The sequence below is a fragment of the Hydra vulgaris genome, chromosome 13 (assembly GCF_038396675.1).
Source record: "Hydra vulgaris chromosome 13, alternate assembly HydraT2T_AEP".
Classification (NCBI taxonomy): Eukaryota; Metazoa; Cnidaria; class Hydrozoa; order Anthoathecata; family Hydridae; genus Hydra; species Hydra vulgaris.
In genome coordinates, this window is record NC_088932.1 from 3,181,774 (window position 1) to 3,202,038 (window position 20,265).

At 28.7% G+C, this 20,265-nt stretch overlaps 1 long non-coding RNA gene across 1 annotated transcript; it reads left to right on the forward strand.

The window, feature by feature from the left end:
* The first annotated feature begins 18,307 nt into the window (after window positions 1–18,307).
* Window positions 18,308–20,016, forward strand: LOC136089221 (uncharacterized). The gene is made up of 3 exons (XR_010642865.1): window positions 18,308–19,296; window positions 19,386–19,495; window positions 19,749–20,016. It is a non-coding gene; the product is annotated as an uncharacterized LOC136089221 (long non-coding RNA).
* Window positions 20,017–20,265: the final 249 nt, after the last annotated feature.

Sequence of the window (20,265 nt, forward strand, 5' to 3'; positions counted from 1 at the left end):
TTTAACTCTCAGGGCTGCGATTCGCTTAACAGTAGCTCCTATTCTGTCAACCACTCCTTTCCCGTGCATCGCTGCAATGAAATGCCAGAAGAATTTTTTATGAAAACATTTTTTAAACACAAACATTGCAGCCATAATGCTTTTGTTTTTGAACTGAGAAGTGGCATTATCGCTGAACATGTGTACTTCTTTGACTTGATCAGGAATAAAGTGAAGGATTTTGTCAATGTACGGTATAACGGAAGACTTAGTATGATCAGTTGAATCTGAAACTATGGCAAATGTTTTTAACTCAATGTTCCAGACTGCTAGGGTCATGATAGTAACTTGATTTTGACTAAAATGAGCCGCTTGCGGCTCATTTTGATAGAAACACCTAGCGTTTTCAGCCCAGTCAACTTGGATTACCGCAATTTCAGAGTTAACACTCATCGAAACCTCCTTCAGTTTATTAAAAATTGTTGATTGGTTTTTCTTTACAAATGCGTGTTTAACGAACTTATCACGCATCGCTGATATGTGTTGGATGAGTTCTGTTAGAGTAGACTTATTTGAAATTTTTTCAATGTTTGCATATGTTTTAGTTTCAGGCTTTCTCCACTCGTCCCAGGATACTTCGAAACCAAATGTATTAACAGTTTGCTAGTGTTTATCGAACTGTTTCATACATTTGCATGCAACGCGTTTGTCATAGGCGCAATCGTATGTGTACGGTTCACAAAAAAGTTATTTATCATTTCAGATCCAACCTTGATTGAAGGCGCTTGAATTGATTTTGTTAATGCATTTAAGGCAAATCGCATATTTTTATGCAAACTACAAACACAAACATTATGCGGAAATTTTGTAACTGATTTTACATTGCGTGGACGAAGGTCGCAAAATTTGCTGAGTCCAATTTTTATGTGCAGATGCTTTTCCTTGAATAACTCGAAAGCTTCTTTTAGCGTATAATATAAATGACGTATCTGAATATTGTTTGCTTTTTCGTCAGATAATTGAATTCGAGTGGCATCTTTTTTGTTTATGATATTTGGGAAACTTCATCTTCATTATAAAAGTTTACAACTGCTAAAACATCGCTTTTAAAAAGACCATACAGCTTTGAACATGCTGGAGGTAGACCCGAATTATCTTTACAAGCAGAGCTATTTGAAAGAATAGAAAGAATTTCAGATTGTTTCTCCTTTGAAGTTGGTAGTGCTTTTAAAACTTTTTTCAATGCTTTTCCTCTTTGTTGAATGTTTTTAAAAGATGAGCTTGGTCTTTGATATTGATTTAAAAGTTTTCTTTTTAAAGCGCGACTTTTTAAAACTCTTAATTTTGCTCTAGCAGCATAAGCTGCCTTTTTATTATTAATTTTTCTCGATATCTGTTAGATCTAACTGTGGACATTTCTTTCTTTTTATCAGCATTCCGAGAAACATAATTAGCTTGGTATTCAGCATAACATTTTTTTTTTACTTCTAATTTTGATTCCATTTCTTAAAAATTTACAACTTTATTAGAAAATGTTAACATAAATCCAAAAGTTTACTAATATTTACTAATAGCCCTTCACAATACTAAAATGCAAAAATTTATTCGAATTTGAAAAATTTGAAAACCCACAACGAAATCTGAACTTTTGGATGATATTTTGACTTCCTTACCGCGCTATTTTATAAAATGCTAATTATCCCGTCGATGGGTTCAGTGACGCAACAGCTTTTAAACTATAACTATATGTTAATACAATGCTTTTTGACCATCTTTTTTTTTAGTAATGATTAAAAGTTTACATTAAAATATATAATTTCTAAAAAAACCTCGCCATAAAGCATAATTTCATTGCGATAATTAAACTTTTTTAGCTTTTAGTTCAGTGACGCAACGTAATTTTTGCAGAGGTGTATGTGACAAAAAAACACTTGAATTATTTTTAAAGAGTAAAATTTTTTTTACTCAAGACATATATGTAATCTCAAAGATTCTTTCTAAACAAAAATATGGATATGTTTTGTTTAAAATATTGCAATAACTCGCCCTCAAATTTTACTCACTTTTTCAAATAATAAAAAGAACAAACGGTTGCTAACATTCATCGAATTTATCTACTCGGTTCAAACATTTTCTACTCAAAATTTATTTTAACAATAATTTTAAGGTGTTTAAACTATAATTAAAGAAATAAAACCTTTTGAAAAAAGATATTTTTAAACACGAAATTTATCTCTTCCATCGTGGAAATAGCCATATATTATATATATATATATATATATATATATATATATATATATATAATATATATATATATATATATATATATATATATATATATATATATATATATATATATGTATATATATATATATATATATATATATATATAAATATATATATATATAAATATATATATATATAAATATATATATATATAAATATATATATATATATATATATATTTCTAGAGCAACATAATAGCAATAAATTTTTTTAATCTTGAAATGTTTTGTAGTTATCATATACATTTTTAAAAGATAATATTACAATTTAAATCTCTTGATATAAATATAAAATCAAATTTTTAAGACATTACAGAGAAATATTAACAGACAAATAGACAGGTTGCTTTGTTTACATTTTTCAGCGCACGCGCAAAAACGACAGGCAAAACATGTTCAAATTTTATTAAAATCCTGTGTATTTCCAAAACAGTGCAGTTACTTTCTCTAAATATAAGTTACCTTTTTAAAATCATGCCTGATAATAAAATTCACGCATATATATATATATATATATATATATATATATATATATATATATATATATATATATATATATATATATATATACATATATATATATATATATATATATATATATATATATATATATATATATATATATATATATATAATATCTTGTTAATTAAAACATACGAATTAAAGTGGTATAATTTTTTTAATCTAATTCTAATTAAATAGCGTTTAACTTATTAAAAAACTGATGAGTACTTATAAATCTTCTTTAAATAAATTGGACAAAATTTATCGACCACTTTTAAATCTTTAATTTGCACTTATTAAAAATAATAATCCATTATTTTTTTTAACTGTCTTAATTGCTTATTACATTGGCTATAAAATAAAATGTCGAAACCTGAGTTTCGATATCAAATAAACATTTATTTTTTAAATTGCAATAAGGATATAAAAATATTGCAAAAATGCGTGCAAAGATCGAAGAAAAAGACAGATACGCGGCTCTTGTATTAAAAGAAGAAGGCTATAGCATCAGACAAATAGCAGAAAAGCTCGGAAGGTCTCACACTTGCATTATTAACATAATTCAACGATACAAAGAGACCCGGTCAATTAATGATCGTCTTTGGACTGGACACAATAAAATTTCAAATGACCGTGATGTTCGCTCGTTAGTGAGATTAATGAAAGACAGACAAGCATCATCTACAGACTTGTCTATGAAATGGACACTGTCAAATGGTCTGAAAGCAAGCCCTAGAACTGTGCGAAGGGTCCTCCACAATTTAAATTATTTATGGCGTGCTGCAGCAAAAAAAACACGCTTAAATAGAAAACAAAAATTTGCCAGGAAAGAGTGGTGCAAACTACATAAAAATTGGTTAACAGATCAGTGGAGCCGTGTGGTCTTTAGTGATGAAATGAACGTTGAGGTAGACAACAGAAAAGGTAGCGTAATGTTGCGTAGACTTCCAAGCGAACGGTTCGATGAATCATGCATTTTGAAACGAACAAAACAAGGCAGTGGTTCAATAGGCATTTAGGCCTGTATGAGTGCCTGTGGAGTTGGCGTTTTTCATTTATTCGATGGTAGACTCAACAAAGAAAGGTACATTAAAATTTTGGAAAACTCGCTTATTCCTAGCATTGATTTATGGCAGTTGCAAGATGGATTTTCCAGCAAGATAATGCGCCGTGTCATAAAGCGCATCTTGTTAGCGATTGGTTCAATTCTAATAAAATTCAAGTGCTTCCATGGCCTGCCAATAGTTCAGACTTGAATCCAATAGAGAATTTATGGTCGCGGCTTGATCACAAGCTTGGTAAAGAACAACTTTACAATTTGGAAGATTTGAAATCTTCTATCTCTCATCATTTAAAAAATGTGCCTGATGAAGTAATCAAAACTTTAATGAATTCAATGCCAGAACGAGTACAAGAGTGCTTGAAAACAAATGGAGGAACAACACGTTTCTAAATATATATATATATATATTTTTATATATATATATATATTTATATATATATATAAAATTAATGGATCATAAAAAATACTCTACAATATTTTAAAAAATTTGAATATTTATAATGTTTATAAAATGTTTTATGAAATAAGTTTTGTCAACGAATCATAAAATATTTTTTTTAATTTAAAAAGGTGTTAAATTTTTTTTAGTAATGTTACACAAAAGCTTTTTATATTGTCTTTAGGTTGCAAAATGCATGTAGAGCAAAAATATTTTTTATTTGAAGACTGAGGTATTGTAATATTAGCACACTTGTAATGATACCATTTGACTGGACAATGAAAATTAATACACTCTGTCAGAGGAAGAAATTTTGAACATTTACACATGCAGAATAGCTGTAGTTGATTTGGATTCAATTTTCTTGTTATAATTATTGTCAATGTAACTTTTTAAAAAACTGTTTTAAGTTTATCTTTAAACATATAACAGAATTTCTCAGGTACAGAGTTTATCATTTACCATGTTTCCATTACTCTAAGAGACAGTATTTTATTTTGGTTACCATTGTTTGTCATGGTATTTGATAGTAATACTGGTGATTAGTTTTAATTAGACCATCTTTATTAAGTGAATAATTTTGGTCATCTTTCCACAACTCTAAGCTGATTCTATATTTATAGAGAATTTCATTTAAGAAATACCCATTCCACATGACAATTTCATTTTTCAATTCCATCTGAACTTGCACTTAGGATAATCAACATCAATGTACAAACCCGAGACAGAAATGGAAAGATTTATTTGTTGCAGAGACATTGCATTCAAAAGTTTATATTTTGCAATACTTTCCATTTTAAGATTATAATCTGTTGGAATATAGCAAACAATTTTAGAATATTACATTATTTGATTTGTAAAGACTTGTGAGGGGTTATAAATTTTTGCATTGTACCCCATTTTATGAACAGATTCAGTATTTTATCAACAGATGCAGTCCAGGCCTGTGGATTTTGCAAGAAGCGTTTTTCCTTATGTTTTAGAAAAAATTTCTACAGTATTAAGTTAATTTGATCAGATTTCATAAACAATTTGAGTAAAACTTTTGATTTTTTTGTAATTTTATCTTGGCTTTTGTTAATAAGCAATGGCTCATAATGAGCAGAAATTGGTTTAGCCTGAACTTTAGGAATAAAGTAAAGCTCATTTTCATATGCGGTGTCTGTTTCATTACAGTCTCTGTTTCATCAATTTTCCAACTAATAATTTTAAAAACAACAGATTTCGATGCTACTTTATGTAAACTTTGCTACAAATTCTCGGTTTTTTCTATAACTTAGCTGGGACCCAACCTGGGTTGATAGAAGTATAGATTATTAGAAGTATATCTTGTTAGTTTTAAATTTATTTTATTTTTAAAAATTGGCAAAGTATTTTTTGATACTGGTTAACAAAATTTGACACATTTTAATGCGCTAGTTCTACTTTACTAGAACCAGCGCGTTAAAATATGTCAAATTTTGACACATTTTAACAAGACTTTTTCAATTCACATAGTTTACTTGTACAAACTTCACACCATAACTCTTGCTTTCTTTGTTTTAGCTCCAATGTTTGCCTGTCGTTTTTTGCGCACGTGCTTTAGAATGTAAACAAAGTGACCCGTCTATATAAATTTATACAATATATATAAATTTAGAAGCAGAGTATAATGTTTATTAAAAATTAATGATTTTATTTTAGGTCAAACAACCATATCTCTTGAAATGGCTTGTAACCTTAAATCCAAAAATCTAGACTGTAAACTAGGATGGAAATTTTGTCGCTCATGTATTCAGTTTTTGTCAAATTGTGATGAAGTTTCTGATAATGAAATGGAGTGTCAAATTGATGATGATGAACTATTTGTTAAAAGTAAATCTTGTAATAAACAACAGTTAGACAACTCTTTATTATCAATTGGAGTCTCACCAATTAAAGTTCATGGAGTCGCAAAGCATCCACGAGTTGTAACAGCAAAAAGAAAGTTAGTCAAAGTGTACTCAAAATTGGAAGAAGGAGTAGCAAGTGCTTATAGAGTAAATATAGATAACATAAGTGTAGCCGCAACTTTTCCCAGTCATCCTGCAGATAAAAAAAATGCAAATGATCTTGATCATTTGACAATTTTAATGAAATAAAAACTTCAAGTTGAACCATTTAAAGAAAAAATTCAAATATTAAGACTTACACCTGAATCTTGGTCTAGAGAATACGCTTCAGAATATTTTGAAGTTTCTGAACATCTAATACAACGTGGTAGGAAACTTAAAAGTGAAAATGGAATTCTTGCTATACATGAGAAGAAAACAGGCAAAAAAATACCTGACTTTCTTACAGCTTTGGTTCAAGATTTTTTTCAACAAGATGAACATTCTAGAATTATGCCTGGTAAAAAAGATTTTGTTAAGGGTAAAAGTGGTCCTCCTCAACAAAAAAGATTATGATAACTTAAAGGCATTTTTAGATGAGGAGTTAATTGAGATTGACGAAGAAGAAGAAATTCAATTTAATCAATGGCAAAGTACTGATAGATCACAATTAATTACTCAGACACTTAACTTATTTGAATATAAAGAACTAGTTGTTTCTCACATTAATCAACTAACTTCACATTCATATATTGCTAAATGCCAAACTCACTATTTGAAAGATCTGAAAAATTATTTAGGTTACAATGAATGTATTATACAGGCAGATTTTGCAGAGAACTTTCAATTTGTTATGCAGGATGAAATACAAAGTTATCATTGGAATAAACAACAATGTACACTACATCCTGTTGTTATATATGTTAAGGAAATTTCTAAAACAAATATTCAGCATAAGTCATTCTGTTTTTTAAGTGGTGGCAATGATCACGATACATGCTTGTGTATAAATTTCAAAAGAAAATTATAAAGTACATTAAAGAATATTTAGTTGGTATCAATAAAATTTATTATTTTTCTGATGGATGTTTTGCTCATTATAAAAACTATAAAAACTTTATAAATATATGCCACTATAAGGAAGATTTCGAGATTACAGCTGAATTGGTATTTTTTGCAACCAGCCATGGAAAATTCACTTGTGATGGCAGAGGTGGTGCCGTTAAATGAATAACAGCAAGAGCAAGTTTGCAAAGATCATTAGAAAACCAAATATTGACGGTTGATGATATGCTTGAGTTTTGCATCACCAATATAAACACAATCATATTTTATAAAATTACCAAAGAAACAGTTAATTCAAGGCGACAGCAACTTAAAGAGCGATTTGAAACACTTCTTTCCAAGTGCTCTATTTGTTTTGGAGCCTTTGGTATTTAAGTTTATTTGTCTCAGTTTGATGAATATGAAACTAATGTTTTATAAGTAATAACTTTAAGTATATTTGAAGATGTTTTTATTTCTGTTTTAAGGCCGCAATCTGATTCTTTGTAATAACTCCAACTAAACTATTTAATGCAACCTCTGAAAAATACAACTAAATTTGTGATATACATCTACATTTATATAATACTCCCCCTTTGAAACTATAATTTTTTATGATCAGGTTCTATAAAATTATAAAGAAAACAGAAACAGATAGTCAACAACAACTAAAAGAACAGTTTGATGTTGCCAAAGCAGTTTTAGTTACAAAACTGTCAAATTACACCCTTTTTTTCTTGTTTGATTTGTCAAAATACCTGTTTAAAGCACTAAGTTTAAGTAGATTTGACCACGTTTTTATTTCTGTTTTAAAAGGGACCATTCTCCAAATTTTTGTGATAACTATAACTTAACTATTCAGCACAAATTCTAAAAAAAATAATCGAGCTACATCGGCATTTTTGTGATTGGACTCGCCCCGTTACAATTGCGGTAAACATTTAAATTTTAGGTGTTAAGTTCGTTTTTAAATATTTTATGCTATTTCATTAGATTCGTTGGCCCAAAATGTGTAAAGGTACAAATTTTCAGCTTTCCAACACACATATAACAGAAACTAGGACCGAAACCATTTTTAAAAATGGCGTATTTTTGTTGGTTGGAGGCAAACTTAAAATAGCTATATCTTAGGAACCGATTGAAGTTAAAGGATAAAATTTTCAGGACGTTCATATTTTACTAAAATCTCTAAGTGGTTTAAAAATCAGCAAAATCTGAGACTTAGGGTTGTATTTTCAAAAAAAGTTATATGTTTTAACATGGAATCGCCCAGATTTAAATAACCTTATTCATTGCTAATCAAAACTAGTCTTGAAATGGGCCAGCAATCGTCTACAAAAAAAAAATTTTCAGAGAAGAATATCATACACCTATTGAACTGGAAATTGTTTATCTTGGTGGAATCTTACAAGTGGAACCTGATGCTTATCGTCGTGTAAGATTCTTTCACAATGAGCTATAAATTCGTGCATAATGAGCTATAAATCTTCAAGTACGTAATGTTGGAATAAAAAATTAATTGGTTGACTAGAACTTATGTCACAAGTTTAAGAGAATGGCGGAATTTATTGCACTGTTCTAAACAAAAGTTTTTTGCATAGTCGAGTTTCCATCATTGCACCAAATGTCGATCGCCAGTAAATCACTGACATGCAGTGTTATTGCGAGTTTGAAAGTGCAGCAGCAGATGCCGCTTATCAGTCGTGTTATAGGCATCATTGTTTTTTAACTTAACAGTTAGTTTTCTTCAACTTGTTTGATGAATCTATTACAATCGAACAATCTGCCGCAGCTTTAAAATTATTTAACATTAAAAGAACAGACAAATCAAGCTTGAAAAATTTACATTTCCACTAATCGAACTGACCAAATTTCTACATTTTGTGTCGCTGATTGTGCAAGATTACTGGCTACTGTTTGGTTTACTCAAAATTAAACTTTATTGAGTGAAATGGTTGCAACTATCGGTTAAACATTAGATAAAGTTGAATGACTTTAACTACGTTAAAAATGTAGTTTTTAGAATTGGTTAATGACTGCGCTGAACAAAGAGTCTAGCTGATCCATGACTTCAAAAACATGTCTATGATCTAACAATAATCGTTGAGAACTATCGCAAACGGGTCTCTCATCGGAAAAAAGAAAAAATTAAAATTTTTTTTTTTTTAATATTTTGCTGTTTAAAAATATTACAATAGCCGATTATATTTTACAATTTTTACATTAGTAACGACAGAACTTCAAAAAGATCATGAGAATCTTGTCATGAAGCCCTTTACAATATATGGTTAATTTTTAATAAAAATACAATGTCTTTATTAAAATAATAATACACCTTTATGCAAAAACATTTAAAAACCAAAATAAAATGTTAAAAAGCCAAGATAAAATGTTAAAAAAATATATATATATATATACAAAATAGAACAACAACAACAACAACAACAACAACAACAACAACAACATCAACAACAACAACAACAACAACAACAACAACAAAAAAACAATTTAAAATAAATCAAGATATTTTCAATTAAAATATAATTTTTTTAAGCTTTTGTTTGAATGAAGCAAAAGTCAGTTGGGTAGAAAAATCAAATTTGGTAAGACTATTTTGTTCCAGAGATCAGGACCTCGATAAGAAACAAAAACTGGTCTTTGCTTTTATGGCAAAAAGGGGCAATAAGATTGTTATTAATTCGAAGATTATATTTGTTTTTAAGTTTCATACAATAAAGATTTTGTAATACGTTTGGCAACAAATTTTCTCTACATTTAAACATGAAACATAAAATATTAAAGACATTTTGTTGATATACATTTAAAATATTCATTTCTTTAAAAAGTTGTTTCGTATGAAAAAACCGATTTTTAAAATTTATTGCGCGGGCTGCGTGTTTCTGATGAAGGTAAAGAGATTTTAGCTTTGTTCTTAGAGTGCTTCCCCATATAATATTCGCGTAGTTTATATGACAATGTATAAATGAATAATATAATTGTGTTAACTGGTGTTTACATAATATATTTCTTGCTTTATAGAGAATTCCGATGCATTTAGCAATTTTATTGGAGATATTATCAATATGATTTCTCCAAGATAGATTTTCATCAATATATACTCCAAGAAATTTAGTAACTTTTTCTCTTTTTATTATTATATTATCAATTAAAAGGTCTGGCATGATATGAGGCAGTTTCTGTTTTTTTGAAGGTGGATAAAAAAGTATCCATTTAGTTTTTTCTATATTTAGAGACAATCTATTTTGTTTAAACCAAACAGATACTTTTTTTAATTCATTTGTCATATTAGTAAAAAACATATTATTACCTTTATGAGACAAAAACAAATTAGTGTTATCTGCAAAATATATTGTTGTTAAGTTTGATGATTTATGAAGATCATTTATGTATATTAAAAAAACAAGTGGACCAAGTATGGATCATTGTGGGACACCACATGTTATATTCATTAATAGATGAGATATAGAATCTTTATTGTAAATAAACTGTTTACGGTTAGTAAGATAACTTTCAAACCATAATAGGGTTTTATCTTTAATACCATATGATATTAGTTTTTTTTAAATCAAATCAAATGCCTTAGACAAATCAATAAACACTTCTAGTGTAAAACAAGAGTCTTTAAAAAAGTCAGTTATATTGCGCGTAAGTTGAAGAATGGCATGCTCGGTTGAATTATTTTTTTTGAAACCAAATTGGTTTTTGTATAAAATTTTATCTTCAACAAGATAAGAGTAGATTCGGTTGTACATTATTCTTTCTAAAAATTTTGAAAAAACTGGAAGAACTGAAATAGGGCGATAATTTGTTATACTACTGTGATCAAAAAGTAAGGTGAATTTTTAATTTAAACTTCCCCCTTGTTCGAATCGTCCAATCTTTTTTATTTTTAAGTTGGTAGGAATGTCATTAACATTTGCGCTAAATTACATGTCAAACTCATAATTATTTTTTTTTGTTTACGCTTGTTTCTGAAGTACCAAAAGTGCGTTCGGCGATTTTCACGATGTCTAATTTTGTTGAGCAAAGAAGTGCTATTAAATTTTGTTTGCGGAATGATATTTCTGCTGCTGAAACGTATCGAATGTTGCAAAAGGCCTTCGGTGAAGAGACTATGTCTCAAAAAAATGTTTACAAGTGGTACAAAGACTTCAAAGAAGGCCGAAAACGTGTCGATGACTTGGAACGCTCCGGACGACCATCTACTTCGATTGATGATCGCCACATCAACAAAATTAAAGAATTGGTGCTTACAAATTGTCGGTTAACCATTCGAGACCTTGTTGACATGGTTGGAATATCATTTGGGTCGGTGCAAGCGATTTTGAAGGATCATTTGGGCCTCATCAGACTCAAATCACGTTTGGTGCCGAAATTTCTCAATTTCTTTGAAAAAGAGCGTCGCGTTAAAACGTGTGAAGCAATGCTTTCTGACTATCAAGACGTCTACAAACAAATTATTACTGGCGATGAGACTTGGGTCTACGCATACGACCCTGAAACAACCGACCAATCGAGTGAATACCGTGAAAAAGGCGAGCCGAGACCGAAGCAACCACGTCAAAGTCGCTCAAAAATCAAGGTCATGTTGACTGTTTTCTTTGATTATTGTGGTGTCGTGCACTACGAATTCCTTCCAACTGGCCAAACTGTCAACAAGGAATATTATTTAAGCGTTATGCGACGTTTGCGTGAAGCTATTCGCAAAAAGAGACCGGAATTATGGGCCAATAACTCTTGGATTTTGCACCACGATAATGCGCCTTCGCACACAGCACTGGTTCTTCGTGAGTTTTTCGCCAAAAACTCTACCCATGTTGCTCCACAACCACCGTATTCGCCCGACTTAGCACCGTGTGGCTTCTGGCTGTTCCCAAAGCTCAAGAGACCACTCCGGGGAAATCGTTTTGAGTCCATTGAAGAGATCCAACGTGAATCGGCACGCGCATTGAAGGCTATCCCTACCGAGGACTTTTCGGCATGCTTCGAAGACTGGAAAAAACGTTGGCAAAAGTGCATTGGGGCCGGGGGGGATTATTTTGAGGGGGACAATACAGATTTGGAAGAATAAATATAGATTTTTCATTTTATAAAAAAATTCACCTTACTTTTTGATCACAGTAGTATTTGCACGATACCCTGTCTTAAAGATTGGAGTTACTTTTGCTATTTTTAGTTTATCTGGAAAAGACCCTTGTGCATTAGAAGAATTTATAAATAATATTTTTTATAACATCGTAGGAATCAATCACAATATTTGTGTTAATATCATCATACCCAGTAGCTTTATTACGTTTTAATGACTTAAAAGCAACCTCAAATTCATTAAAAGTTAACTCAGTAAAATTTAGATTAGAGCTTATTGATGTTTTGAACTCATCAACAGATTTATCTTTAATGAATGAAATACTATCGCTTAGTTTTGTCCCAATAGTGGTGAAAAGCTTATTATATTCAAATGCAGTATCATTTGAGTCATTTATTAATTTGTTATCGAGTTGTGTAAAATTTGGGAGTAAATTTTTATTTGGTTTAAGTTTTCCAGATAACTCTTTCATAATTTGCCAGACGCGTTTTGAGTTGTGCTTATATTTATTTAGCAAGTTTGAATAATAGTTTTTTTTTGCATTTTTGCGAAGCTTTTCAAATAAAATTGTATAAGTTTTATGAATTTTCTTTATGTTTTTCAGATTTCAATTTTAGGTATTTTATGTATAGCTTCTGCTTAATTTTTGACGATTTTTTGAGACCTTTAGTAATCCAAGGAGATGACATTTCTTTATCGCTTAAAACTATTTCAATTGAAGGAAAATTGGAATCGTACACTTGGTAAAAAGTTTTGAAAAAATTGTCGTAGATTATATTGATATTATCATTAAAGGTAATATAACCCGAATCTGTATGTGATAATTGTTCTCTGAAAGAATTTAAATTATTATTACTGATAAGCTGTTTTTTTATAAAAACTTTTCCCTGCTGTTCTTTTTTTAAATTAACACATATAGAAAAAAAAATCGGGAAGTGATCGGAAACATCGGTTTTTATAATTCCCTTTTTTAGTGACTTATTAAATAAAATGGTTGTTAAAATGTTATCAATTGGTTGTTAAAACGTTATCAATTGTTGATGATTGGTTGTTAAAATGTTATCAATTAATGATGATGAATCGACTTGTGATTCAAGTCGGGCGATTAATTAAAGGTATTGTTCCAGTTTCAAATAAACCATTAAAAAACTTTCTCGAACTTTGATTTTCATAATAATCAAAGGAGTTTCTGTTGAAATCCCCGATCAAGTAATTTTTTTTCTTTTCAAGATCAGTTTGCTTTATTATGTTTTTTAGTAAAAATTTGCCAAAGTTTTCGATTCTTCCAGTTGGCGGCCTGTAACAACAGCTTAGTATATTTTTTGTCAGAAACACATATCTTGCTTCGAACTTTATACAGAAGGTTATTTTTAACAAAAAATAAAATTCCTCCTCCTCGCTTATTAGTACTTCGTTCTAAAATTATTGGATCAAAACCAGGGATGGAGATTTGAGTTATTTTTAAAATCTGCTTGTAAACACCAGGTTTCAGTTAAACGAATTAAATTAAAAGAACTTTCCGCTTCGCTAATAAAATTTAATAAGTTTTCAAAATTCTTTTTAAGCTACGTATATTTATGTGGACTGCATTAAGTTAATCACTTTTATTATCGCTTTTTAAAATTTTGCCCACGTCACTAGGATAAAAATAAGAAGTTTCAAATTCAGGAGAATTAATTTCATTAAAATAATTAATATCCGGATCGGATTCGTAGTCTAAGTGTAATTTATAGGTTTCAAATAAATTGACTTTTTTTTCAAAATCGTTATTAGCTGTTTCCATTTTCGCTATAATTTAGATTTGGCAATAAATAATAGTATGCAACAATTTGGAAGTCTTTTAGGAAGACTTAGTGATTAACTTATTGCTTACCACAAAAAAAATTTAAAAAGATAAGATATTACTTTTTTTGGAATTCCAATCCCGAACAATAAGTTTGTCGTAAGAAATATTAGCCAAATTCATTTCAAAGGCCTGGTCTCGAAATTAATTCGATGTAGGGAAAAAAGTATGGTTACTTTGTTATTAAAAAAAATCGTATAAACGATACTGTTGCTGCTACTATTAGATCTTAATTCATCATGATTAAAAACCTAAATGATTAAAAAGATACTTTCGAAGAATTGAAAAAGAAAATGCAAATGTATTTACGTTTTTTAAAGCTAAAAGAAAAAAAGGAAGCCTAATAGTCTATTGAATATTGTTATTAAGTAGCAAACATGTATTTTTAATAAAGTATCTCTTAAAGTACCGAAAATTACAGCTGAATGGTCATCAAACAAGATATTTTGTGATAAGAAAATTAGTGAAGGTATCATTTACAAATATTGTGACCATAAAAAGGAAGGGAACTGCGTCTTCCTTAAAAAACAAAAAATGCTACAAAATTGCAAAATAAAATAATTACCTGGTTAAATGTTACATGCATTAAATCTATGAGTATAAAATTATATATTGACTATTTGAGATCAGTTGTTTTACTTTTTGATTGATTTATTCATAAAATAGAACATTGAAGTTTTAGTAGGTTGTGTACTGGGTTTACTTTCACTTTTGTGTTTTTTAAAACACAATAATAATAAAATACTAAATACAATGAAAACTATAAAAGATAAGATTAAAAAATAAGCTCTTTCTTGCACAGAACAGTTACAAAGTGTAATCATTTTTTAAAATTAACTGAGTCCTAAATAAAAAAGATGACAATTGCTATACCAGCATATCAAGAACTAAACTATTTGTAAACAGATGTATCATTGTTTAAAAATTCAAATAACACTTTTGAGAAATGGCTGTTTAGTTGTAATGTGTTTATTTTGTACAAATGAAATTGAAATTTGAAAGCGAATCATTTGTCTGTCAACATTTATATATGTTATAAATGCTCACAAAGAACTGCCTTTGTTTTATCAGATTATATTTGTTTTAATACCTCATTATTTGATCCAATTATACTTCATATAGATAACACTAAAATTGAAAATATTGACTTCTACATTAATAAACTCTCGGAAGATTCAAATTCTAATAATACTTGAAGAAACTTCTTCTAACACTTAAAAATAATACCAAAATTGTCGCTAATATCATTCAAAATAAGACTGAAAAGACTGATGTACAAAGAACATATGATGGTTTAAAAGGCATAGCATATTTCTCATTAATAGATAACTTTTTAATACTGGTATTGTAAATATTGACCTTAGTAACCGCATGGCTCCAAAATGATATGGTATTCATTACATAAGCATAGAACAAAATACAAAAAAGTAGCATGATTACAGAAAACATAAAGTTACAGCTGCTTGACTATAATTTACTTGGTTTTTTGGAAAACTTTTAAAGTTATGTTATATTGGAATGTTTTTTAGAATGTTTTTTACACTAGGCCTAAGCCATTTAGAAAATATTCAAAAAGGTAAATTATTTGAAAACTTTCTAAAGCAAAAGTTGAAAAATACCTATACTTTATTAGTCTAATCAACAATAAATATGGTTGTAGCCCTGATAAATTAGATCTATCAAGAAGTTTTTTAGGCTAGAAAACTCAAGATTGTGTTAATTGTGTTGGGCCATGAAAAACAAGTAGAAAATTTTCTTTAATTTTATGTTCAAAGCCAGCTACAGATTGAGTGTACAAATGCAATACATCAAACATTTTAAAATTAAACAAATTAATACCTTATTAGTAATTGTTGAAGAAACAGTAAATTCAGTATATGATTAAAAGAAAATGAAAAACTGAAATTATCTTGAAATCAAGTTTTGCAATCTAATTTTGTTATGTTAAAAGTCAAATTTGACAATCTGGTTTTGTTATGTTAAAATCATTAAGAAAATTTATAAAAAACTTAAAGTTTTTTGCCATTGTAATTTTTTCGAGATAAAAGCAATTTTAACATTTTGAAAATCTTATTTTTGAATTAGTATATATAAAGGGTTCCTTTTATAATTTTTATAACAATAATTTTCTCTCTGCTGAATTTTATTTTTGTTTTTTCATATCACTTTGTTTTTATGATTGATTCGAGTTTTATTTTAGGTAGTCAGTTTTTTTTGCATCTTTTTTCTTATTATTTAACTGAAATAATAATGTCTGGCAAATTCTTTGTATTTCTGGCAAATTGTTTGTATTAAATCTTTCTTTTTATAAACTTGTTTTAAACAACTTCATATAGGTTTTTTGTACACTTTCTGATCTTGGTAAACGATAGTATTTGAGCAGACCATTCGAATCTTTTGATTTAAAACATTTATAAAGCATAAAGCAGAAGCACAATACAATTAAAGCATTTTAAAAATTTAGCTAGTAAAAGTATAAATATTAAGATGTGGAACACTTGTTGATACTTTGTCAAACTCTAAAGCTACCATTTTTATTTTTTTCCCTAAATCGTAATCATAAGTGTGCGGACCGCGTCTTATGAATTCAGCTAATACGCGTATTTGCCAGCTTGTCTTTCGACTTTCATTTTTTCACGTAGTGTCTTTCGTATAACATTCGTTTCCTTAAAGTAATCTTCATATATGAAAATATTTTTACCTTTTAATTTGGAAGAGTTGTTGAGAATTTTAGTTTTATCTTTAAAATCGAGAAGTTTTAGGATTATTGTTCTATGTTTGTTGTGAACTACTTTTCTATGTGTTCTTTCAATGTTTACACTTTTGACTCCTAATATGTTGTTGAATATTTCTTTTACCTTTTTTTCACATTCAGCCCAGCTTTTATTGTCATTTTCAGGGACATCATCGATTCTTAGATTATTACGCCTTGACCTATCCTCAATCTCTCTGAGTTTGTTATTTATTTTTATAAGTTCATTGTTGTTATTTTGTATTTTGATGTTTGTCAGATTTTCTTTTGCAAGACAATCAAAGGCGGTTTTTATTTTTTTATTGAAGAGATCTTCATGAAAATTTAAACTTTCTTAGATTTCTTCTACTTCCTTTGCAATTGATGCTATTTTGGTTGAGTTTTGAAGGATGTTAAGTTCAACTCTGTCTCGATCATTTAATATTTTTGTGTTAGAACTAACTATGTTGATAAAAGTATTTTCTTGTTGCTCAAGCATTTCTTCCGTCTCGATCTTAAACTTCATAAACATTTCCGTTATCAATTTTTTAACTTCAATAAGTGTGATAGACATGTTTAATAAGTATAAACTATTATAATATAAACATCTATTAATACTGTTAACGATTTTTTATTTTATTTTAAATAAAGATGGCAAGATTAAGAAAAAGTGAATTTTGCCTTATCATTTAGCAGTGGCGGATACAGCATTTTTTAATCTTTGAGATTACTTTCAGACATGGAGCTAACTCCAAACATTTATATGTTTATATAAATATTTGGAGTTATATATTAGAGCAACAAGTTGATGAAATATTTTTTTGTACTATTCTCAACTAGACTTATATTCATCGATAATTTTTAAGTTTCATAGCATTATCTCTCACCGTTCAAAAATTATGATCATATAAAAATTTCAACCCCCTCAAATTTAGAAAGGTTTAAACTTTATATGGTCATCATTTTTGAACGCTTAGAGATAATACTATGAAACTTAAAAATTATCGATGAATATAAGTCTAATTGAGAATAGCACAAAAAAGATTTCATCAACTTGTTGCTCTCACGTTTGGGGCAGGTGTTGCAAAAATTTTGGGGCTTTTTTGTTCCTAGCCTCCAATCATCGCAATTTTTTTCAAACCCTCATTATTTGACATAAGTATAAGCATATAAATGTTTGGGGTCAGCTCTATGTCTGGAAGTTAGCTATCTCAAAGGTCAAAAAATGCTGGATCCGCCTCTGCTTAGTCCCTTATTTATCCACGCAATCGATTATATGAATATAATCTATAATATATGAATATAATATAAAATATTATATGAATATAATATGAATATTTATATTGTATTTATATTATGAATATTATATTATGAATATTATATGAATATATTTGAATATAGTATGAATATAATATGAATATTATATGAATATAATATAAAATAACATATAATTTTCTTTTTACCATTGTTTTAGGCAGTTTTGTATATTAGTAACATATATTTCAGCTCTGTGCACCCCCTAAATATTCTTCTTTCAGCTCTGTTTTTTTTACCTGTAAATTACTTAGCGAAAATAACATACTACAAGTTCTCAGATGAATTTTGAAAAACTGACAGTAAAATCTTGAAAAAAAGGCGCGAAAACTACAAGTTTTGCTAATTAGGTAACTATGCTGCCCTTAAATAATGTTTGATTGTTATAAAAATTTACAATAGCTATTTTTGAATAATTATGCACCTCACACAAAATGTTAAACTCAAAGTTGAAAAAAATGCGCAATCGGGTCGCCCTAAGCACTACGCGAATAAACTGATGACGTAACAAATAAAAATCAAACTTGCGGACAAGTTACTCGAGGAAAAGTTCTAAGGGCCAATGCTATAAACAATTCGAAGTTTTTTTTGAGAAAAAAAATCTTTCGTAAAAACGCAATTTTTTAAATAAATTATTTTTACTTAAAAAAAATGCGTAAACTCGAAGAATTTATCGCTGTTTTTATTTTTTTGCCCATTGCCATAGAACAGTTGCGAATGTTTACAACTTAAGCGCATGCGCAGTAGTTGGTAGGCAAAAATATAAAAATAACAAGAATTCTAATTCGGACAACCTAATAAAGTTTCATCTAAACCATGTCTTCTTACTTCTATTCTCTTGCTAATCCTGACAAATAATTTTATTTAAAGAAGTTGACATTAGAAAATAATGTTTTGCTTCCCGATCCTTATGGTAACGGAGAGAAATTTTGGAAAAACAATGTTAGTTTGTTTCCTGAAGTCAGTTATGGTGATATATACACATATTTAGTAGAATCACAAAGTTTTTATAGCAGAGAAAGTATGAAAGCATATAAATCCTTTGAGGCTTTTAACTGTTTTGTGTGTGGACACGTGCAAGATGTTTTTTATGCTGATTTAAATAAAGAGTCTGAATTTTGTGCTTTAAAATCATAGGTAAAAAAAACAATTTTAGTGAAATTTAAAATATAACTAAGATATATGACTACAATAAATCTTAAACCAAATTAATGTTGTTATTTTAGGTCTTACCAAGTCAAAGACAAGGGAAAAAAACAGCAATGTATGATGCTTGGATTTATGTTCATAAATCAAAAGGATATATTTTAAATGGAAACTGCAGTTGTGTTGCTGGGTATGTTTACTTAAGCAATTAAAGTTGATTTTTTTTAGTAACATAAAATGGGTATGTTAACTTCAACAATTAAAGTTAACATACCCATAAAATTTGTTTTTTTTAACAACATTAAATTTTATTATGATTATTTTAGGATTGTCTTATGATTATATTATATTAGAATTATGTTAATTAAGATAATTTATAATGATTAATTAGAAATAATAATTAATATAATTAAAACCTAAGTTTTTAATAACTTATGTTTTAGATTTGGATTAGCTTGCAGTCATATTGCAGCTCTACTTTTTAAAGTTGAAGCCTGTATAAGACTTGAAATCAATAAAACTGCTTGTACAAGTTTACAATGTGAATGGAATCGATCTAAAAAGCATGTTAGTCCTACAGCATTAGCAAACATAAATTTTAGCTGCCCGAAAAAAAAAGCAATTGCTCCTACATAATCAAGTATCCAAGAATGTTGATGAAAATTGTTATTCTTATAAACAGTATGCTAGTTTTTCAAAGTCCAAGTTTAATGAACTGAAAGAAATAGGACTTGATGCTGCTGTTCTAATAAGTATTGATGAAACTGATTTTTTGTATTCTAGTGAAACTGGTACAGCAGAAGAAACTGATGAAATTTGTATCCCAGAACCTTTGACATATCTATTCGAACCATTCGAATCTTGTCCTCCCTGTCTAAATACAGATAAGATAATGTAACCTTAAGATTTATCTTGTAATAGATTGTAAATTATAGTATGTCTCAATATATACTTTCCCCT